We start from the raw sequence: 24,642 nt of genomic DNA on the forward strand, positions 1-24,642 counted from the left end.
CAACACATGACAACACAGCATGGCAGAAATGCACCATGACAACTACATGGTAGCAGCACAACATGGTAGCAGCACAAGACATGGTACAAACATTATTCGGCACAGATAACAGCACAAAGGGCAAGAAGGTAGAGACAACAATACATCATGCAAAGTAACCACAACTGTCAGTAAGAGTGTCCATGATTGAGTCTTTGAATGAAGAGATTGAGATTAAACCGTCCAGTATGAATGTTTGTTGCAGCTCGTTCCAGTCACTAGCTGCAGCGAACTGAAAATACAAGCGACCCAGGGATGTGTGTGCTTTGGGGACCTTTAAAAGAAAGTGACTGGCAGAACGGATGTTGTATGTGGAGAATGAGGGCTGCAGTAGATATCTGCAGTAGATTCGAATGGTCAAAACCATTCATCTTGAGGTAACAGGGGAGTGGGGTTCCAAAATGCAATAATATGGCACGCAATTTGACCATTTATAAAATGGTAATATCTTTTTTTTCATACAGACTAGCTCAAAAAGAAGTTAAACTTGACCTATTGACCTATTTTAGGTCACAACTCTTGAAGAGGAAGAAATTTGCAGGTGCGTCTGATTAATAAACAATGCAATACTGGTGGGTGGTAACATTTAAATAAAACCTAGCCCTGAAAATAAATTTAGACTTAAAAGTATTTGCACATCAACTTGTAGTTGGGTAATATTTGATATCCACTTAGTGTACAGAACATTAGGAACACCCCACTAATATTGAGTTGCACCCCCCTTTGCCCTCAGAACAGCCTCAATTCATCAGGGCATGGACTACAGGGTATTGAAAGCGTACCACAGGGATGCTGACTGATGTTGACTCCAATGACTCCCACAGTTGTGTCAAGTTGGCTGGATGTGTTTGGGTGGTGGACCATTCTTGATACACATGGGAAACTGTCGAGCATGAAAAACCCAGCAGTCTTACAACTCTTACTTCCTACCATACCCTGTTCAAAGGCACTTAAATATTTTGTCTTGCCCATTCACTCTCTGAATGGCACACATACACAATCCATGTCTCAATCGTTTTAAGGCTTAATAATCTTTCTTTAACCTGTCTCCTCCCCTTCATCTACACACAGATTGAAGTGGATGTAACAGGTGACATCAATATGGGATCATAGCTTTCACCTGGATTCACCTGGTCAGTCAAAATGTGTAGAATTGCAGGAAATTTGCTTAAAAACAGCAAAATTCTCTCTCAGTCTCATTCTCCCTCACCCAACCTGTTTTCTTAAAGGGGGGTGGGGGGGGGGGCCCTGGAGGTTGGTGCCCTGGGTCCCCAAATGCGGTAGTCCAGCCCTGCAGCAAATGCATTCATATGTTCTGACTGCCATCTTATTCTGATTAGGCCTATCTTCACCAAAGCTTTATACAGAAGATAATTATTTTGATTTAAAGTTAGCCAAGGGCATCCATTGAACTCCTCTACACACCCCTTTCAGCTCTGGCCCTCTGGCCCTGTTTCTGTAATGATCTGCAGCCTTAGAATATAACTGCACCAATCGGCTTTGTTTGGCCGACTGAATGCCAATCATGTCTGTCTTCACCCAGCAGGTGTCAGTAAAGATCCAGTTGTGTTTTGAATTGATGCACAAACAGTGCCTTCAGAAAGTATTCACACCCCTTGACTTTTTCCACATTTTGTTGTCTTACAGCCTGAATTTAACATTTATTAAATACATATTTTGTGTCACTGGTGTCAGGATTTGGCCAGGGTTGTTCCGGGTTTTGGTCACTAGATGCCCCCATTGTGCTTTTTGACCTTATGTTTTTTCCCTTGATTCCCATTATTATTTGCACCTGTGCCTCGTTTCCCTGATTGTATTTAAACCCTTAGTTTCCCTCAGTTCTGTGCTCTGTGTTTGTATGTTAGCACCCAGCCCTAGTGTTCTGTGTATTCTTGTCGATTCCGGTGGACGCGCTTGTGGAATTTTGTTTTTTGAGTATCTCTTGAGGCTTTTTTGTGCTATACCTACCACCTTTTGGATTTGCCATTTTGTATTGAAGGACTTCTCCTTTTTACTTTATTAAATACACCGTCTTAAGTACTGCTGTGTCTGCCTCATCTTCTGGGTTCTGCTGACTATTCGTGGCTCAGTTGGTTAAGTGACTGTTTCTCACTCCGGAGACCCAGGTTCGTAACCGGGTCCTGACAACTGGTCTACATACAATACACCATAATGTCAAAGTAGGATTATGTTTTTAGAATTTTTGTTACTAATTAATTAAAAATGAAAAGCTAAAATGTCTTGCGTCATTAAGTATTCAACCCCTTTTGTTATTGCAAGCCAAAATAAGTTCAGAAGTAGAAATTAGTTAAACAGGTTATATAAGTTGCATGGACTCTGTTATATACGTTGCATGGACCCACTCTGTGTGGAATACTAGAGTTTACCATGATTTTTGAATGACTACCTCATCTCTGTACCCCAAACATACAATTATCTTTAAGGTCCCTCATTCGGGCAGTGAATTTCAAACACAGATTCAACCACAAAGACTAATGAGGTTTTCGAATACCTCACAAAGAAGGGCACCTTTTGGTAGATGGATTTTAAAAAAGCAGACATTAAATATCCCTTTGAGCTTACTAAAGTTAATAATTACACTTTGGATGGTGTTTCAATACACCCAGTCATAACAAAGATACAGTCGTCCTTCCTAACTCAGTTGCTGGAGAGGAAGGAAACTGCTCATGGATTTCACCACGAGGCCAATGGTGACTTTAAAACGGCTAAAACAGAGTTTAATGGCTGTGATAGTAGACAACTGAGGATGGATCAAGAACATTGTAGTTACTCCACAATACTAACCTAAATGACAGAGTGAAAAGAAGGAAGCCTGTACAGAATACAAATATTAAAAATCATGCATACTAAAGTTAAACTGCAGAAAATGTGGCAAAGAAATTAACTTCATGTCCTGAAAACAAAATGTTATGTTTGGGGCAAATCCAACACAATACATCACTGAGTACCACTCTTCATATTTTCAAGCATAGTGGTGGCTGCATCATGTTATGGGTATGTTTGTCATTCTCCTCATCGAATCCCCTCAGTTATCTCCAATGATTTCAAGTCTATGTATAAAGGTAGCAGCCTCTAATGTCTTAGTGATTGCTATTGAACCGTCTGATGGCTTGAGATAGAAGCTATATCTCAGTCCCAGCTTTGATGCACCTGTACTGACCTCACCTTTTTGATGATAACGGGGTAAACAGGCAGTGGCTGTGGTTGTTGTCCTTGATGATCTTTTTGGCCTTCCTGTGGCACCGGGTGCTGTAGGTGTCCTGGAGGGCAGGTAGTTTGCCCCTAGTGATGCGTTGAGCAGACCGCACAACCCTCTGGAGAGCCCTGGTGTTGCGGGCGGTGCAGTTGCCATACCAGATGGTGATACAGCCCGACAGGAGGCTCTCGATTGTGCATCTGTAAAAGTTTTCGAGGGTTTTAGGTGCCAAGCCATATTTCTTCAGCTTCCTTAGGATGAAGAGGCGCTGTTGTTCCTTCCTCACCACACTGTCTGTGTGGATGGACCATTTCAGTTTGTCAGTGATGTGTACGCAGCGGAACTTTAAGCTTTCCACCTTCTCCACTGCAGTCCCGTTGCTGTGGATAGGGGGTTGCTCCCTCTACTGTTTCCTGAAGTCCACGATGATCTCTTTTATTTTGTGACATTGAGTGAAAGGTTATTTTCCTGGCACAACACTCCCAGAGCCTCGCCTCCTCCCTGTAAGCTGTATCGTTATTGTTAGCAATCAATCCTACTACTGTTGTGTCGTCTGCAAACTTGATGATTGAGTTGGAGGCGTGCGTGGCCATGCAGTCATGGGTGAACAGGGAATACAGGAGGGGGCTGAGTATGCACCCTTGTGATGCCCCAGTGTTGAGGATCAGTGAAATGGAGATGTTGTTTCCTACCTTCAGGGCGGCCTGTCAGGAAGTCCAGGACCCAATTGCATAGGGCAGGGTTCAGACCCAGGGTGTTGCGCTTAATGATGAGCTTGGAGGGTACTATGGTGTTGAATGCTGAGCTACAGGCAATGAACAGCATTCTTACATAGGTATTCCTCTAGTCCAGATTGGATAGGGCAGTGTGCAGTGTGATGGAGATTGCATCGTAGGTGGATCTATTGGGGCAGTAAGCAAATTGAAGTGGGTCTAGGGTGTCAGGTAAGGTCGAGGTGATATGATCCTTAACTAGCCTCTCAAAGCACTTCATGATGACAGAAGTGAATGCTACAGGGCGATAGTCATTTAGTTCAGTTACCTTAGCTTTCTTGGGTACAGGAACAATGATGGACATCTTGATGTGTGTGGGGACAGCAGACTAGGATAGGGAGAGATTGAATATGTCCGTAAACACTCCAGCCAGCTGGTCTGCGCATTCTCCCCGGACTCGGCTAGGGATGTAGTCTCGGCCGGCAGTCTTGCGAGGGTTAACACGCTTAAATGTCTTACTCACGTCGGCTATAGAGAAGGAGAGCCCACAGTCCTTGGGAGCGAGCCGCGTCAGTGGCACTGTGTTATCCTCAATGCGGGAAAAGAAGGTGTTTAGCTTGTCCAGAAGCAAGGAGTCGGTGTTCGGTGTCAGACCCTGCCACATACGACTTGTGTCAGAGCCATTGAATTGCGACTCCACTTTGTCTCTATATTGATGTTTTGCCTGTTTGATTGCCTTACGGAGGGAATAACTACACTGTTTGTATTCTGCCAAAATCCCAGTCACCTTTCCATGGTAAATGCGGTGGTTCGAGCTTTCAGTTTTGCCAGAATGCTGCCATCTATCCACAGTTTCTGATTAGGGTAGGTTTTAATAGTCACAGTGGGTACAACATCTCCTATACACTTCCTGATAAACTTAGTCACCGTATCAGTATACTCATCAATGTTATTTTCAGATACAACCCGGAACATATCTCAGCCCATGTGATCAAAACAATCTTGAAGCATGGATTTCGATTGGTCAGACCAGCATAGAATATTCCCTAGCATGGGTACTTCCTGTTTGAGTTTGCCTACAGGAAGGGAGGAGCAAAATGGAATCGTGAACAGATTTGGGGGAGGGGCTTGTAGGCATCCAGGAAGTTGGAGTAGCAGTGGTCGAGTGTTTTAGCAGCGCGAGTACTGCAGTCAATATGTTGGTTGCGTTTTCCTCAAATTTGCTTTGTTCAAATCCCCAGCTACAATAAATGCGGCCTCAAGACATGTGGTTTCCAGTTGGCATAAAGTCCAGTGAAGTACTTTGAGGGCCGTTGCAGTAATATACACGGCTGTGACTATAACCGGAGAGAAGTCTCTTGGGAGGTAATATGGTCGCCATTTGATTGTGATGTATTCTAGGCCGGGTGAACACAAGGACTTAAGTTCCTGTATGTTATCACAATCCCACCATGAGTACTGTGATTGCTAGCACAGACTGAAGTATGTTCCAGGATTCCTCCAATTGCATTGAGGAGTACACAACATCAGTCATTGGCTTCATCAATAAGTGCATCGATGACGCCGTCATCCCCTCAGTGACCGTACGTACACCCCAACCAGAAGCAATGGATTACAGGCAACATCCGCACTGAGCTTAAGGCCAGAACTGCCAATTTGAAGAAGCGGGATTCTGACCCGGAAGCTTATAAGAAATCCCACTATGCCCTCCAACGAATCATCAAACAGGCAAAGCGTCAATAGAGGACTAAGATTGAATAGTACTACACCGGCTCTAACGCTTGTCGGATGTGGCAGGGCTTTCAGACCATTACAGACTACAAAGGGAAGCACAGTTAAGAGCTGCTCAGTGACACAAGCCTACCAGATGAGCTAAACTATTTGACCTCATCCATTACAACCAGCATGTCCAGAGATACAACCTCTCTTATCATCACCCAGTGCCTGGGCTTACCTCCGCTGTACCCGCACCCCACCATACCCCTGTCTGCGCATTATGCCCTGAATATATTCTACCATGCCCAGAAATCTGCTCCTTTTATTCTTTGTCCCCAACGCTCGAGGCGACCAGTTTTGATAGCCTTTAGCCGCACCCTCATACTACTCTTCCTCTGTTCCGCGGGTGATGTGGAGGTAAACCCAAGCCCTGCATGTCCCCAGGCACCCTCATTTGTTGACTTCTGTGATCGAAAAAGCCTTGGTTTCATGCATGTCAATATCAGAAGCCTCCTCCCTAAGTTTTTTTACTCACTGCTTTAGCACTCTCTGCTAACCTTGATGTCCTTGCCGTGTCTGAATCCTGGCTCAGGAAGGCCACCAAAAATTCTGAGATTTCCATACCCAACTATAACATTTTCCGTCAAGATAGAACTGCCAAAGGGGGAGGAGTTGCAGTCTACTGCAGAGATAGCCTGCAAAGTAATGTCATACTTTCCAGGTCCATACCCAAACAGTTCAAACTACTAATTTTAAAAATTACTCTCTCCAGAAATAAGTCTCTCACTGTTGCCGCCTGCTAACGATCCCCCTCAGCGCCCAGCTGTGCCCTGGACACCATTTGTGAATTGATTGCCCCCCATCTAGCTTCAGAGTTTGTTCTGTTAGGTGACCTAAACTGGGATATGCTTAACACCCCGGCAGTCCTACAATCTAAGCTTGATGCCCTCAATCTCACACAAATCATCAAGGAACCCACCAGGTACAACCCTAAATCTGTAAACAAGGGCACCCTCATAGACGTCATCCTGACCAACTGGCCCTCCAAATACACCTCCGCTGTCTTCAACCAGGATCTCAGCGATCACTGCCTTATTGCCTGCATCCGCTACGGATCCGCAGTCAAACGACCACCCTTCATCACTGTCAAACGCTCCTTAAAACACTTCTGTGAGCAGGCCTTTCTAATCGACCTAGCCCGGGTATCCTGGAAGGACATTGACCTCATCCCGTCAGTTGAGGATGCCTGGTCATTCTTTAAAAGTAACTTCCTCACCATTTTAGATAAGTATGCTCCATTCAAAAAATGCAGAACTAAGAACATATATAGCCCTTGGTTCACTCCAGACCTGACTGCCCTCGACCAGCACAAAAACATTCTGTGGCGGACTGCAATAGCATCGAATAGTCCCCGTGATATGCAACTGTTCAGGGAAGTCAGGAACCAATACACACAGTCAGCCAGGAAAGCAAAGGCCAGCTTCTTCAGGCAGAAATTTGCATCCTGTAGCTCTAACTCCAAAAAGTTCTGGGACACTGTGAAGGCCATGGAGAACAAGAGCACCTCATCCCAGCTGCCCACTGCACTGAGGCTCGGTAACACGGTCACCACCAATAAATCCATGATTATCGAAAACTTCAACAAGCATTTCTCAACGGCTGGCCATGCCTTCCTTCTGGCTACTCCAACCTCGGCCAACAGCTCCCCCCCCCCGCAGCTACTCGCCCAAGCCTTTCCAGGTTCTCCTTTACCCAAATCCAGATAACAGATGTTCTGAAAGAGCTGCAAAACCTGGACCCGTGCAAATCAGCTGGGCTTGACAATCTGGACTCTCTACTCCTGAAACTATCCTCCGCCATTGTCGCAACCCCTATTACCAGCCTGTTCAACCTCTCTTTCATATCGTCTGAGATCCCCAAGGATTGGAAAGCTGCCGCAGTCATCCCCCTCTTCAAAGGGGGAGACACCCTGGACCCAAACTGTTACAGACCTATATCCATCCTGCCCTGCCTTTCTAAGGTCTTTGAAAGCCAAGTCAACAAACAGGTCACTGACCATCTCGAATCCCACCGTACCTTCTCCGCTGTGCAATCTGGTTTCCAAGCCGGTCACGGGTGCACCTCAGCGACGCTCAAGGTACTAAACGATATCATAACCGCCATCGATAAAAGACAGTACTGTGCAGCCGTCTTCATCGACCTTGCCTAGGCATTCGACTCTGTCAATCACCATATTCTTATCGGCAGACTCAGTAGCCTCGGTTTTTCTGATGACTGCCTTGCCTGGTTCACCAACTACTTTGCAGACAGAGTTCAGTGTGTCAAATCGGAGGGCATGCTGTCCGGTCCTCTGGCAGTCTCTACGGGGGTGCCACAGGGTTCAATTCTCGGGCCGACTCTTTTCTCTGTATATATCAATGATGTTGCTCTTGCTGCGGGCGATTCCCTGATCCACCTCTACGCAGACGACACCATTCTGTATACTTCCGGCCCGTCCTTGGACACTGTGCTATCTAACCTCCAAACGAGCTTCAATGCCATACAACACTCCTTCCGTGGCCTCCAACTGCTCTTAAACGCTAGTAAAACCAAATGCATGCTTTTCAACCGTTTGCTGCCTGCACCCGCACGCCCGACTAGCATCACCACCCTGGATGGTTCCGACCTAGAATATGTGGACATCTATAAGTACCTAGGTGTCTGGCTAGACTGTAAACTCTCCTTCCAGACTCATATCAAACATCTCCAATCTAAAATCAAATCTAGAGTCGGCTTTCTATTCCGCAACAAAGCCTCCTTCACTCACGCCGCCAAACTTACCCTAGTAAAACTGACTATCCTACCGATCCTCGACTTCGGTGATGTCATCTACAAAATAGCTTCCAACACTCTACTCAGCAAACTGGATGCAGTTTATCACAGTGCCATCCGTTTTGTTACTAAAGCACCTTATACCACCCACCACTGCGACCTGTATGCTCTACTCGGCTGGCCATCGCTACACATTCGTCGCCAAACCCACTGGCTCCAGGTCATCTACAAGTCCATGCTAGGTAAAGCTCCAACTTATCTCAGTTCACTGGTCACGATGGCAACACCCACCCATAGCACACGCTCCAGCAGGTGTATCTCACTGATCATCCCTAAAGCCAACACCTCATTTGGCCACCTTTCGTTCCAGTTCTCTGCTGCCTGTGACTGGAATGAATTGCAAAAATCGCTGAAGTTGGAGAAAGGCTTCCCTCACCAACTTCAAACATCTGCTATCTGAGCAGCTAACCGATCGCTGCAGCTGTACATAGTCTATCGGTAAATAGCCCACCCAATTTTACCTACCTCTTCCCCATAATGTTTATATTTATTTACTTTTCTGCTCTTTTCCACACCAATATCTCTACCTGTACATGACCATCTGATCATTTATCACTCCAGTGTTAATCTGCAAAATTGTAATTATTCGCCTACCTCCTCATGCCTTTTTGCACACAATGTATATAGACTCTCTTTCTTTCTGTGTTATTGACTTGTTCATTGTTTACTCCATGTGTAACTCTGTGTTGTTGTCTGTTCACACTGCCATGCTTTATCTTGGCCAGGTCGCAGTTGCAAATGAGAACTTTTTCTCAACTAGCCTCCCTGGTTAAATTAAGGTGAAAAAAAATAAAAAAATTCTATGCTCGCTTTGAGGCAAATAACACTGAAACATGCATGAGAGCACCAGCTGTTCCAGAAGACTATGTGATCAAGCTCTCCACAGCCAATGTGAGTAAGACCTTTAAACAGGTCAACATTCACAAGGCCGCAGGGCCAGATGGATTACTAGGAGGTGTACTGCGAGCATGCACTGACCAACTGGCAAGTGTCTTCACTGACATTTTCAACCTCTCCCTGTCTGAGTCTGTAATACCAACATGTTTTAAGCAGACCACCATAGTGCCTGTGCCCAAGAACTCTAAGGTAACCTGCCTAAATGACTACCGACCAGTAGCACTCACGTCTGTAGCCATGAAGTGGTTTCAAAGGCTGGTCATGGCTCACATCAACACCATTATCCCAGAAACCAAAGACCCACTCCAATTTGCATACCGCCCCAACAGATCCATAGGTGATGCCATCTCTATTGCACTCCACACTACACTTTCCCACCTGGTCAAAAAAAACACCTATGTTAGAATGCTATTCATTGACTACAGCTCAGCGTTCAACGCCATAGTGCCCTCAAAGCTCGTCAATAAGCTAAGGACCCTGGGACTAAACATTTCCCTCAGCAACTCGATCCTGGACTTCCTGATGGGCCGCCCCCAGGTGGTAAGGGTAGGATACAACATATCCACCACACTGATCCTCAACACAGGGGCCCCTCAGGGGCGCGTGCTCAGTCCACTCCTGTAATCCCTGTTCACCCATGACTGCACGGCCAGGCACGACTCCAAGACCATCATTAAGTTTGCTGATTACCTGATCACCAACAACGATGAGACAGCCTATAGGGAGGAGGTAAGAGACCTGGTAGTGTGGTGCCAAGACAACAACCTCTCTCAACGTTACCAAGACAAAGAGATGATTGTGGACTGCAGGAAAAAGAGGAACGAGCACACCCCCATTTTCATCGACAGGGTTGCAGTGGAGCAGGTTGAGAGCTTCAAGTTCCTTGGTATCCACTTCCCCAACAAACTAACATGGTCCAAGCACACCAAGACAGTCGTGAAGAGGGTACGACAAAACCTATTCCTCCTCAGGAAACTGAAAAGATTTTGCATGGGTAATCAGAACCTCAAAAGGTTCTACAGCTGCATCATCGAGAGCATTCTGACTGGTTGCATCACTGCCTGGTATTTCAACTGCTCGGCCTCCGACCGCAGGGCACTACAGAGGGTAGTGCAAACCGCCCAGTACATCACTGGAGCCCAGCTTCTTACCATCGAGGACCTCTGTACGAGGCAGTGTCAGAGGAAGGCCCTAAAAATTGTCAAAGACACAAGCCACCCTAGTCATAGACTGTCCTCTCTGCTACCACACGGTAAGCGATACCGGAGCTCCAAATCTTGGTCCAAGAGGCTTCTAAACAGCTTCTACCCCCAAGCCATAAGACACCTGAACAACTAATCAAATGGCTACCCAGACTATTTGGATTGCCCCCCCCCCCTTTTACACCGCTGCTACTCTCTGTTATTTTTGTCTATAGTAATTTTAATAACTCTACCTACATGTACATATTACCTCAACTAACCGGTGCCCCCCAAACATTGACTCTGTACTGGTACCCCCCTTTATATAGTCTCGCTATTGTTATTTTACTGCTGCTCTTTAATTACTTGTTACATGTATTTATTGTTCTTATCTGTATTTTTTAAAACTGCATTGTTAGTTAGGTGCTCATAAGTAAGCATTTCACTGCAAGGTCTAAAATTTGATTTAAGTAGTTAATCATGAAACACACCCACACCCTTCTTCTTCCCGGATTGATATTTATTCCTGTCTGCGGCGATGAACTGAGAAGCAAAGGCGCAGGAGGGCCCCGGCTAACCAGATGTTGGTCCCGAACTGGGCTCATTCCTCCAGACTTGCCTGCCATCCTGGCTCCCGTCGGACCCTGGCCTTTGTACTACAACGTTTTTGGTTTTCCAAAGCCTCCCATTATATTCCCCTTCCAAAGTTACCCTCCGCCAAGGAGATGGCCCAGCTCATGGTGCAGCATGTTTTCTGGATCCATGGAATGCCGGTAGACATGGCCTCCGATCGCGGTCCTCAGTTCTCGCACCCTCATTGAGTTGTAGGCCAGCCTGTCCTCCAATTTTCACCCCCAGTCCAACGGCCAGTCGGTGCGAGCCAATCAGGACCTGGAGACAGCTATTCATTGCCTTGTCTCCGCCACCCCACCACCTGGAGCCAGCAACTCGTGTGGGTGGAATGCGCCCGTAACACCCTTCCCTGCTCGGCCACTGGTCTCCAGAGTGTTCCATGGGATATCAACTCCTGCTCTTCCCTGAGGCAGAGATCAGCATACCCTGGGCGCTACTTTCGCCGTACCTAGAAGAGAGCCCAGTACGCTCGTCTCAAGACCACTTCCACAAATTGGCAACAGGCAGACCGCCACCAGACCCCTGCTCCCGCTATCGTCTCGGGCGGAGTCCCGTACACTTTCCCCCCGTTTTATCAGCCCTTTCCCCAACTTTAAGATTCTTAGCCCCTCTGCTGTTTGTCTTCTGTTGCCCTGCACCCTCTGTATACATCTTCACTTTTCATGTGTCTCAAACCTCTGTCTCACAGACCCGTGTCCCTGTTTGTTCGCTGTCTTGTATTACTGACCTCTGCCTGCCCTGATCCTGAGTGTGCCTGCCGTTCTGTCCCTTATTGAAGCTGTCTTGTATTACCGACCTCTGCCTGCCCTAGACCTGCCGTTTGCCTGCCCCCTCTTTTGTAATAAACATCTGAGATTCTAACTGTTTGCCTCCTGTGTCTGCATCTGGGTCTTATCCTGAGTCGCGTTATTACCCAGAAAGACTCACAGCTGTAATCGCTACCAAAGGTTATTACAACATGTATTGACTCAGGGTGTGAATACCTATGTAAATCAGATATTTACATTTATTTAATTTCAGTAAATGTGGCAAAATTTATAAAAACATGTTTTCACTTTCTCATTATGGGGTATTGTGTGTAGATGGATGATAAAAAAATGTTTCATAAATTTTGATTTCAAGCTGTAACACAACAAAATGTGGAATAAATCAAAGGGTATGAATACTTTCTGAAGGCACTGTAAGTACATAGTAGGTGTATAGCTAAGCTAAGGAAGGACACACTGCTGTTTTTAAAATTAATTTACACAGACACCGTTCTTATTGGTCAAATGTACCCATTGATATCTTCTTATTGCAGTTGTCAACTTCCATGAAACTCATGGAGAGAAAATGTAATGGAAGAATGGAAAAAGCCAGAAAAAAATCAAGAACTACATGCTAACATTTAGAGAAAGGTAAGGAATTAATTTGCTGATATTTTCTAGCATTCTGTCAAACTTAAGTTTTGTCATACTGATAAGAGTTTTTAGTTTTTTCCTGAACATTCACGAAGAGGCGTGGTCACCTGTGACGAAGGTTCCACACCTCTTGTTTGTCAGGCTGCCACAGTTTGCTGTGGGTGAAAGTCCACTGTAGATTACAAACACACCGCATTGGGATTTTTTTTACACCGATCACCGTATCTTCAAGGAATCGCCCCATAATTTCAGGTAAAACATAATGACTTTATCTCCGTGTACTGCGGCTCTTTGTGACTGTATGATTAATTTATCTGCGTTTTGGATAGGCTACCTGCTGCTTTACAGTAGCCTACAGCACGAGTGTACGGCAGATGCGGAAAAAGATCGAGACAATGGACAAATGACGATACTGGTGTTCAATAAAAAAGTAGTAGGCTATATAGGCTATACCTAACTGCATAGACGCTGACAGAAAATCTGGTGTTTATCATTGATAGGCTATGCCTATGTGGAAATATAGTCTACTTGCAGCAAACGAACTCAAATCGATTACATGCTAGTTGATTTAGTATAGGCTAATCGCTTTTTATAGGAGCTCTGTTAGATGAATTTCCTACCCTGTCACAGAAAAGCGCGTTTGGGACTTCTGTCTAAATAACCGGTGAAAGGCTATCCACTCAAGACAGTTGATCATAATCAATTTAGTGTCTACCTGTTATTCTATTACCAAGACATGTATAGTGGAGTTTAAATGACCATTCTGAGAAGCAAATAGACAAGCCGCCTATGTCAACCTGGTGTCAGAGTATTTCGTATTATTCTGTACTTAAATCCGAGATACTCCATTTAGTATATGTTACGTTTCATATCATATGTATTAATTTGTGGACATCCATCAACCATTTTGTAAGATATGTTACGAATTACAATTCATGTTATATGTTATGAATTTTCAAAATATACAATATATTACGAATTTGAAAAACGTATGATGTGTTACGAATTCTAGCTAGGTGGCTAACGTAATCTAGCTGTTTAACGTGAGCTAGGCTATGAGTTAGGGTTAAATTTAGGAGTTAGATTAGGGGAATGGTTAGCTAACATGCTAAGTAGTTGCAAAGTAGGTAAAAGTAGTAAGTAGTTGAAAAGTTGCTAAAATGCTGTAGTTGGCCGTGATGAGATTCGAACTTGCAAATGTTGGGTTGCTAGACGTTTGTTTCATATACCCACCCACGAGACCAGATAACAGATTAGTGTTTTGTTCATTGTTGTTTATGGATTACAATGATTTGTGAGTCATAATCAGCCAGCATTGTTAGCATGGGATACCAGGTAACCTCGCATGAGAATCACATCAAAGCACCAGGGACCACAGGTAGATCACATTGATTCAGATGAAATGGACAGGGAGGACCTGATCCCAGCTCAGGACTCCTATTCGGAGACACTTGATACATAGGCCCCAGATCTAACATTACTGGATAGGTGACAGCAAGGTACCACTTCAAATGCATTCCCACCATTACAGTCATAAAAGATCAAGGATTAGGCCTACCTCAAGGAAGGGAGGAGGAAATTGTACATTTTAGAAATGGAACAAGGGCCATTGTATCATCTAAAAACACAGTGATGAGATTGGTAATGATCAGATCATTACTACTCTCTTCCATACTGAAGGTATCAATGACATCAAGTGCAATCAATGCCACAATTCCCAATTTGATTGGAGAATGTGAAGATAATAATGTTGGGTACCGACTCCATAAATGTTTAACAAATCATTTATTCATTATAAGCAGTGCGTAACTGGTCTTAAAGTTCTTCTTTATTCTCGAGGAGGAATAAATCATATCAAATCTAATACTCCGAATACAAGAAGTGTAGACTTTACAGTGAAATGCTTACTTACACAAACGAGCCCGTTCCCATCAATGCAGAGTTAAAAAGTAAGAAATATTTAGAAATATTTTCTAAATAAAAAGGAGATATTAACACAAGAAAAACATAAACAAGGCCATATACAAGGAGTACCAGTACCGAGTCAGTGTCTTGTTGTCTTTTTTTCTGTCTCTTCTCTGTTAGCTGCATTCAATAACTTTAATTCATACTTCCTCTTTTGTGTTATCCTCTTCTTTATTTCATACTGTAGAGTCCATCAGTGTCATACACAGATTTGTTCCTACTCTTTATTCCACTGAATAAAGGGAAACTATTATTAGTGAATGGTGCTATAGATTTGCATGTTCCAGCTGGGGGAGTGTATTGTGTGAGAGAAAAACAGTTCACATTCATTAAATTGTTCCCATATATTTGTATTTTACCAAAAACACTGTCTCTCTGCCTCTATGTAAATTCAATGGCATCGACTGTCATCTTTTTCACTAATTGTTACTACACATTTTCACTACACATGTGACACGAGTGCACACACAAGGATTTTATTTGAACTTTTAGAGAAGGAAGGATCATAAATGAAAAAGGATTATAGATAAGAGATGTAGAACTAATCAGGAAGGCTGGCAGCCTCACACACACACACACACACACACACACACACACACACACACACACACACACACACACACACACACACACACACACACACACACACACACACACACACACACACACACACACACACACACACACACACACACACACACACACACACACACACACACACACACACACACAAAGACGGTCTGTGTAATATGGCTTTATACCAAGATGTGAACGGGGGCTGGATATATTTGTCATTATATGTTATCTAGCCATCGTTGGTCCTTCATAAAGAGTTCATACATTCATAATAAAAGGCTTTATATTGAGATGTGAACGAGGGCATCTCGGATGGAGCTGCCTTAGTTATCCAATCTGCCATATCCTCATTAGACAGAGCTCATTGACACACAGTAATTGCCTAATACTCTAAACTCGGTTTAGTGGATGAGTTCTAAGGAAACTCACAGTGGGTCATAGTCAGAACCTACTGTAAATGATGAGTCCCGTAAGCTAATCGCTAATACCCTATGGATAAGGACTGGGGACCCACTCTGACAACCACTGGATTAGTGCGAGGGTAAGAAGCAGCATGGGGTATGTTTTGGGCTGGCAGACTGGCAAACAGGGCAAAGGGTTGATGGGATTATCTTCTGTAGAGAAGTGTAGATTTCTCACCCCTCCCCGATTTTGCCAGTGGTTGCATCATTGAGATTTATCAATTGATGTATTTTTCTCATGAAGCAGTTTACAGGTCAGTAGCCCAATATTATCCACATATCTTGCTGTGTGTGTGCAGCATGCAAGTTTGTGTCTGCACACACATGTGTACTCAATAAAGATTCTTCATACACTTGACTGTCAGTAAACCTATAGTCCATGAGGAGTCAGAAGTAAGACTTTGTGTGCTTTATGGGCACTTCTTTACACTACCCTGTTTGTCCGTCTGTCTGATGATCCTGGATCCCTCCAGACAGTGAGGAACTGATAAAGACGTTTTCTCCTCCGCTGTCACATCTTTAAGAGTTTTTTTTTGACAGGCCATCTGAATGCTGGATGGCATTTCCATGTAAAAAGCCCTATGAGCACTAAAGTGACGTTCATAGGAGCACATCAAATTTGTTGTTAAATGAAAGCTGAGTCTATATTTTTGAGAAATTAAGACATATACATTTTTAACACATTTCCATCCTAAAAATGAGGAATAAGTAAAGGCTTTGATTTATGGTCAAACAGATGGAGAAGGGGTCTTAGTAGTTTGGACAATACAAATCAAATTGTATTGGTCACATATACATATTTAGCAGATGTTATTGCTGGTGTAGGGACACAAGCATTTCGCTATCTCCAACAGTGCAGTAGTATCTAACAATACACACATCTAAAATGAAAATAATGGAATTCAGAAATATTCGAATATTAGGTTGGGCAATGTCGGAGTGGCATTGACTAAAATACAGTAGAATGCAGTATAATACAAATTAAATGAGTAAATGTTATTAAAGTGACTAGTGTTCATCATTAAAGTGACCATTGATTCCATGTCTATGTACATAGAGCAGCAGCCTCTAAGGTGCAGGGTTGAATAACCGGGTGGTTGCCGACTAGTGATGGCTATCTAACAGTCTGATGGCCTTGAGATGGAAGCTGTTTTTCAGTCTCTCGGTCCCAGCTTTGATGCACCTTTACCGACCTCACCTTCTGGATGGTAGCGGGGTGAACAGGCAGTGGCTCAGATGGTTGTTGTCCTTGATCTTTTTGGCCTTGTGACATTGGATGCTGTAGGTGTCCTGGAGGGCGGGCAGTTTGTCCCCAGTGATGCGTTGGGCCGACTGCACAACACTCTGGAGAGCCTTGTGGCTGTGGGCGGTGCAGTTGCCGTATCAGGCGGTGATACAGCCCAAAAGGATGCTCTCAATTCTGCATCTGTAAAAGTTTGTGAGGGTCTAAGGGGCCAATACAAATTTCTTCAGCCTCCTGAGTTTGAAGAGGCACTGTTGGTCCTTCTTCACCTCCTCTGTCTGTGTGGGTGGTCCATTTCAGATTGTCAATGATGTGTACGCCGAGGAACTTGAAGCTTTCACCTTCTCTACTGCGGCCCTGTGGATGGGGGCATGCTCCCTCTGCTGTATCTGGAAGTCCACGATCAGCTCCTTCAATTTATTGACGTTGAGGGAGAGGTTATTAACCTGACACCACCCCACCCAGTCCCTCACCTCCTCACTGTAGGCTGTCTTGTCATTGTTGGTAATCTGGCCTACTGCTGTTGTGCTGTCTGCAAACTTGATGATTGAGTTGGAGGCGTGCGTGGCCACACAGTCATGGCTCAACATGGAGTACAGAAGGGGGCTGAGCATAAACCATTGTGGGGACCCTGTGTTGAAGATCAGTATAGTGGAGGTGTTTTTTCCTACCTTCACCACCTAGGGCTGGCCCGCCAGGAAGTCCCGTTGCACAGGGCGGGGTTCATACCCAGGGCCCCAAGCTTAATGATGAGCTTGGAGGGTACTATGGTGTTGAAGGCTGATCTGTAGTTAATGAACATCATTCTTCTGTCTGGGCTGGCAGCCTTGCGAGGGTTAACACATTTAAATGTCTTACTCACATCTGCCACGGAGAACGAGGGCCCACAGTCCTTGTGAGCATGCCGTGTCAGTGGCACTGTGTTATCCTCAAAGTGGGCAAAGAAGGTGTTTAGCTTGTCCAGGAGCAAGATGTTGGTGTCAGCAACGTGGCTGGTTTTCCCTTTGTAATCCGTGATTGTCTGTAGATCCTGCCACAAGCGTCTTGTGTCTGAGCCGTTGAATTGCAACTCCACTTTGTCTCTGTGCTGACATTTTGCCTGTTTGATTGCCTTATGGAGGGAATAACTACACTGTTGGTATTAGACCATATTCCCAGTCACCTTGCCATGATTAAATGCGGGGATTTGCGCTTTGAGTTCGCACAAATGCTTCCGTCTATCCACGGTTTTTGATTTGGGTAGGTTTTAATAGTCACAGTGGGAACAACATCACCTATATGCTTCTGATGAACTCAGTCACCGTGTCTGTGTATATGTCAATGATATTCTCAGAGGCAAGCTGGAACCATAGTACAGTAAAAAACTAGAGTAGAGTATAGGTCAGTACAATACAGTACTTTTTAAAGTTTAGTACTTTACTGAACTGTACTGAACTGTGCTGTACTGTGATGTCCAACCTTGTGAAACATTGACCTCCATGATTGGCACAAATGTGATGCAGTCCGGACTAGAGGTCGACCGATTAATTAAGGATGATTTTCAAGTTTTCATAACAATCGGTAATCTGCATTTTTGGACGCCGATTACATTGCAATCCACGTGGAGACTGCATGGCAGGCTGACGACCTGTTGAGGGAGGAGCGAAGGTAAGTTGCTAGCTAGCATTAAACTTATTTTATAAACAACAATCAATCTTAACATAATATTTAGACTTAGGGTTGCCACCCGTTCGATAAAATACGGAACGGTTCCATATTTCACTGAAAGAATAAACGTTTTGTTTTTGAAATTATAGTTTCCGGATTTGACCATATTAATGACCTAAGGCTCGTATTTCTGTTTGGTTATTATATTATAATTAAGTCTATGATTCGATAGAGCAGTTTTACTGAGCGATGGTAGGCAGCAGCAGGCTCGTAAGCATTCATTCAAACAGCACTTTCCTGCGTTTGCCAGCAGCTCTTCACAATGCTTGAAGCACAGCGCTTTTTATGACTTCAAGCCTATCAACTCCCGAGATTAGGCTGGCAATACTATAGTACCTATAAGAACATCCAATAGTCAAAGGTATATGAAATACAAATGGTATAAAGAGAGAGAGTCCTAAAACTCCTATAATAACTACAACTAAAACTTCTTAACTGGGAGTATTGAAGACTCATGTGTAAAGGAATTGCCAGCTTTCATATGTTCTCATGTTCTGAGCAAGGAACTTAAACTTGAACTTTTTTATATGGCACATATTGCATTTTCACTTTCTTCTCCAACACTTTATTTTTGCATTATTTAAACCAAATTGAACATGTTTCATTATTTACTTGAGGCTGAAATTGATTTTATTGATGTATTATATTAAGTTAAAATAAGTGTTCATTCAGTATTGTTGTAATTGTCATTATTACAAATATATATATATATATATAAAATTGGCTGATTTAATTGGTATCGTCTTTTTTTGGGTCTTCCAATGATCGGTATCGGTGTTGGAAAAATCATAGTTGGTCGACCTCTAGTCCAAACCAACCAAATGTGGTCTTGTTTCAGTGCAGAGCTCATTAGAATAATAGCCACTGTGTAGAATAATACCCAAACATGCTATAGAGGATATTACATTTTTCTACCTTTGTGTCCCTATTCAGGATACATCACCATGAAGAGAATGACATTCATAATTATGCATTTCTGTATGGTACAGATCAGGGAAACATGATGTCATTCTGTTACCATAATTCTGTTACAGGGTGTTAAACCACCTTACTTACTGTAGTTCAATAACTAAAATATATTTTTTCAAACTCAAGGTGTCATGACATAGTTGACACCCCGTTTTTTCTGCAGATATCTTTGGATCTTAGTTCGAATTAGATATTTAAAGGTCCAATACAGCCGTTTTTGTTTAAATATCATATTATTTCTGGGTAACAATGAAGTACCTTACTGTGATTTATTTTTAATTAAAATTTAATTGAAAAAAAGCTTCTTAGCAAAGAGCAATTTCTCAAGCAAGGACTGTCTGGGAGTGGTCTGAGTGGTGAGGGGGAAACTTAAAATGAGCTGTTATTGAAAGAGGTTTGGAGCTCTCTTTCTTTTTGGTCTATTAACTAATTTACAGCCTGGTGATGTCACTAAGCAGGCCAAAACTCCATCCCGCCAAATTTCAAGCTGTCTTTTCAAACAGCTCTTACACTGTTTTTACATTAAAATCCCTTCCTGAGTTGAGTGCCTTCAATTTGAATTGACCCCATCACTGGTTTGTTTAACTTTGCAATCAATGGTTTTTGTTTGGCTTTCATTTGAAGTGAAAAATCGGAGTCTCAGCGTAATTCTGTTAACGTGTAATTGCCCAGCAGCACTCTGTGATTGACTCAGCCTTCCCTCTGTTAAGATAAGAGCTCCTCATCTCTGACAGGCTGACAGTTTGTTATCATTTCCCTAAAGTTTCCAATCAGACTCTCCCTGTGACATTTTATGCACATTTTTTTGCACTATTTGAAAACTATAGCATAATATTATAGCCTTCTATCAGTGGAACTATGTATCTCTTCTAGTATGTTCTATTTCTATTCTGTGTGCTCCTGATCTACAGGTATGTTGCTCTACTTCTATGTTCTACACCTGCGGTCTACTGCTTACCTGATCCAGAGGTAGAGAGGTAGCTAGCTACGGCAATGCAATCTGTTGTCATGACAGCATTGTGGAGTGTTGTGATGTTTTCAGGTACAGAATCTACAGATGTCTAGAGTGAGATTCTGCAGGCTCCTCGTGTGTGTGTGTGTGTGTGTGTGTGTGTGTGTGTGTGTGTGTGTGTGTGTGTGTGTGTGTGTGTGTGTGTGTGTGTGTGTGTGTGTGTGTGTGTGTGTGTGTGTGTGTGTGTGTGTGTGTGTGTGTGTGTGTGTGTGTGTGTGTGTGTGTGTGTGTGTGTGAGTAAATGGGGGTAAGAGCGAGAGTTCCGGTGGGTTTGTTTTATGGAATGAGAGAGTGTGAATGTTTACACGAAAGAGACAACATTAGGAAGGCGAAGACTGAGGGTGTTTATAGTAGTTTGCGTGTGCATTCGTACACCTGTTTGTGAAAAGTCTGTGCCCTTGAGCAAAGCACTTCATCTTAATTGCTCCAGGGTTGCTGTTGATAATGGCAGACCCTGGCCATGACCCCACTCTCAGAGGGTGTCTCAGGGAGAGTTGGGATATGCCAAAAACATATTTCATATTCACACATGCGTATTAATACACACTTGTATGTGTGAAATTGGACAAATATAAGCACCCACCAAATTATTATTATTATTATTGTGAACGAGTATATAGTTATATAATCAATAACGTAAACTTCCTGCGTGGCACCAGGAAGTGCAAAAAACAAACTGCACATTTTCCCACAGATGTGGAGACTGAAGGGATCTCTAGTGTTATCCATTCCTGAGACGGGTCTGGTAACTTATGATTCTTAACTTCATTAATGAAGTTACATACGGAGGCAGTTTCTGTAAGACTGCTTTGTAATGAAATAAAAGAGAGAATGCAGCTCTCTTACAGACAGAGAGGTCCATCCCACTTTTTTATACAGACTACAATGGGTCGTAAAATTGTCCCCTGTGATAAAACTTATTGCGGAATGGTAGACTGTGTCCAAGGGTTTCAAAACAGAGGTTGCTGATTGCATGTAAACAATATCATCAAAATCCAATACAGGGAGATGCGTTGTCTTTTGCCTATTTTCAATACTGGGGTATGTGTTTTTTATATTGAAATAAATATCTTGGATCTAAGTCAGATTTTATATATCAATCTATCAAATCAAATCACATTTTATTGGTCACATACACATGGCCAGTGATATGAATCTCGATGTACGCAGCAGCCTCTCTGAGTTAGGGATTGCTGTTTAGCAGTCTGATGGGCTTACTGTTTTTCAGTCTCTCGGTCCCAGCTTTGATGCACCTGTACGAACATTGCCTTCTGGATGGTAGTGGGGTGAACAGGCAGTGGCTCGGGTGGTTGTTGTCCTTGATTATCCTTTTGGCATTCCTGTGACATTGGGTGCTGTAGGTGTCGGGGGGGCAGGTAGTTTGCCCCTGGTGATGTGTTGTGCAGACCGCACCACCCTCTGGAGAGCCTTGCAGTTGATGGTGGTGCACTTGCCGTACCAGGCAGTGATACAGCCCGACAGGATGTTCTCGATTGTGTATCTGTAAGAGTTTGTCAGGGTTTTAGGTGACAAGCCAAATTTCTTCAGCCTCCTGAGGTTGAAGAGGCACTTTTGCGCCCTCTTCACCACACTGTCAATGTGAGTGGACTATTCCGTTTGTCTGTGATGTGTGTGCTGAGGAACTTAACCTTCCACCTTCTCCACTACGGTTATTTCGATGTGGATAGGGCGGTGCTCCCTCTGCTGTTTCCTGAAGTCCACGATCATCTCTTTTTTTGTTGACACCCAGTTACTTATATTGAGAAACAAGCTCGATTTGGGCTGCATTTGTAGTGCAAATATGCAGATCCTCAGGGTCAACATTTTGTGACCTAGAGAACAGCATGAACTTGGTTTTACTTGTATTTAACACATATTTAAGAACTGTAAGTGATTTCTGAATTGAATCAAAGTCATGCTGAAGTTCACGAATGGCCTGCTACACCGAGGTGGCACAGGAATACAAAACTGTGTCATCTGCATAGAGATGAATGTTACAAGTATTAACAGTGTTTCCTATGTCATTAATATACAAGGTGAACAATGATGGACCCAAAATTTAACCCTGAGGAACAGCTTTTGTAAACATGGAGTTCTGTCGCTAAGATAATTCTGAAACCATAAAAAGACTGTATATCCCAGGCCTATTTTTGATAACATCTTCAGCAAAACAGAATGATCAAGTGTCGAACACCTTTGACAGGTTCATAAACAAGGCAGCACAGCTCTTTTAGCATCCATGGCATTGTCAAGATGATTAACAACTAGCGTGGATGCTGTGGTACTACTATGCCCAGGCCTAAACCCTGATTTGGTTTATTTTAAAAATACAAAAATCAGATAAAAAGGAACAAAGTTGTACATTAACCAAGGATTCAAGAATCTTGGATAAAGAAGGTAGTCTTGAAATGGTGTCATTACACTCCTTACATTGTGCTCTAACATAAGGAGTATGTCTAGATTCTGAAATACACATTTTCACAAATGTATTCAACTTTTAACATATTATTAATATCTCGATAGTACCCTTTTTTCATTTTAAGACATATCGCTTACAACAATATAGAAGTACATCACATTCCCAGTGAGCTCTCTGCTAATTCAGAAGGTACCATACATTTTATGAGCACCACCAACACAGTGAATGGGAAAATCGATTCAACGGCAACTCCCTCTGCTGGTGATTTACGGCATGTGCAATCCTAAAGGAGGACTGGGATTGGTTAATGACCTATATTGTCATATCATTAAAAGTACCTGAGAGCCCACTCTGGAAATTGTATGTGTTTGAAGAGTATATTGTTCCTAACAATTTATCTAGAAACACGCTAAATCAAAAGGATACTTTTGAGATATTCATATTTTTTATGTACAGCACACTATATGGAGTATAATGACTAAGATGTTGTCTGTGTCAGGGCTATAAATAAAAAATACAAGATTGGTGGCACTGGTGCTCACAACTTTAAAAAGTTCGGAACACCACATGAAATTTAGGAGCACCTGCTTATTTTGGTCCTACATGTGAGCGGACCAAGTAATTGGGCGTCACTCTAAAGCGGGAAGGTGGAATAAACGAGTCAGGAGTAGGTTTTCTTGATTGAACACAGTTCTCTATTGAGGGCATTTGGTCAACACAAACACTCCAACATAATCAATGAAAATCTTCCAAGGAAAAACATACATCTTCTTCTCCAGATGAAACAGGAACACAATAGGAATATCTTTAAACTACAACAAAAGTCACGGGATTGTCACCGTCTTAGTGGTTCTTCCTGGATAGCTCCTCTGTTTCGTGGCCATCTTCCAGAGATAGTTTTCCCCTCCCCTCTCTGCTGGTTCCATTCTCTCTCTTATAGGAGAATATGTCATTAGTACCGTCAGCTGTGCTAAATTGCCTCTGGTTACCTTGTCTCCCATGCCTTGTTGGGCTACTATCCGTGAGCCCAGCCTGCCCTCTGGTGGTCCTTCCACATACCTTCCCCCCCCAGGACCGAACTGGAGAGTTGGGCGCCAGACGCACCGTCTTGGTCGCGCCGGGACAGCGCGTCTGCATTCCGTTCCTCGATCTGGCCCTGTGGATTACATGGCAAGAAAACGGTTGTAAAGACAAAACCCATCTGGCTATTCTGTTGTTATTGTTTCTCTTACCAGCCATCCACGTGAGGGGTGCATGGTCAGTAACTAATGCAAACCTCCGACCCAGTAGGTAGTACCGGAGATAATCGAGGGCCCACTTGATGGCTAAGGCCACTTTCTCTACGGTAGCATACCACTGTTCCCGATCGCTGAGCTTCCTACTTATGAAGAGAATCGGCTTCTCTGCTTCGCCTTTACCCTGAGCTAGTACGGCCCCGAGCCCCGTATCCGAGGCGTCGACCTGCACAATGAACTCTTGTGAGAAGTCCGGAGCCTGTAGAACGGGATCAGAACACAGGCCATCTTTTAGCAATTGAAAGGCCTCTTCCGTCTTTCCAATCTACCTGGTTTGGCAGGTTCTTCTTGATGAGGTTTGTGAGGGGGTTGGCAATGGTTGCATATC

General features: G+C 43.5%; 1 protein-coding gene across 1 annotated transcript in view; it reads left to right on the forward strand.

Moving 5' to 3' along the window:
- Positions 1 to 12,813: 12,813 nt before the first annotated feature.
- The window catches only part of LOC135512181 (semaphorin-4G-like), a 60,337-nt gene continuing 48,508 nt past the window's right edge, over positions 12,814 to 24,642 (forward strand). The window contains 1 exon segment of the mRNA XM_064933912.1: positions 12,814 to 12,919. The gene's annotated coding sequence lies outside the window, so the exon portion shown is untranslated.

The sequence above is a fragment of the Oncorhynchus masou genome, chromosome 24 (assembly GCF_036934945.1).
Source record: "Oncorhynchus masou masou isolate Uvic2021 chromosome 24, UVic_Omas_1.1, whole genome shotgun sequence".
Taxonomy (NCBI): domain Eukaryota; kingdom Metazoa; phylum Chordata; class Actinopteri; order Salmoniformes; family Salmonidae; genus Oncorhynchus; species Oncorhynchus masou.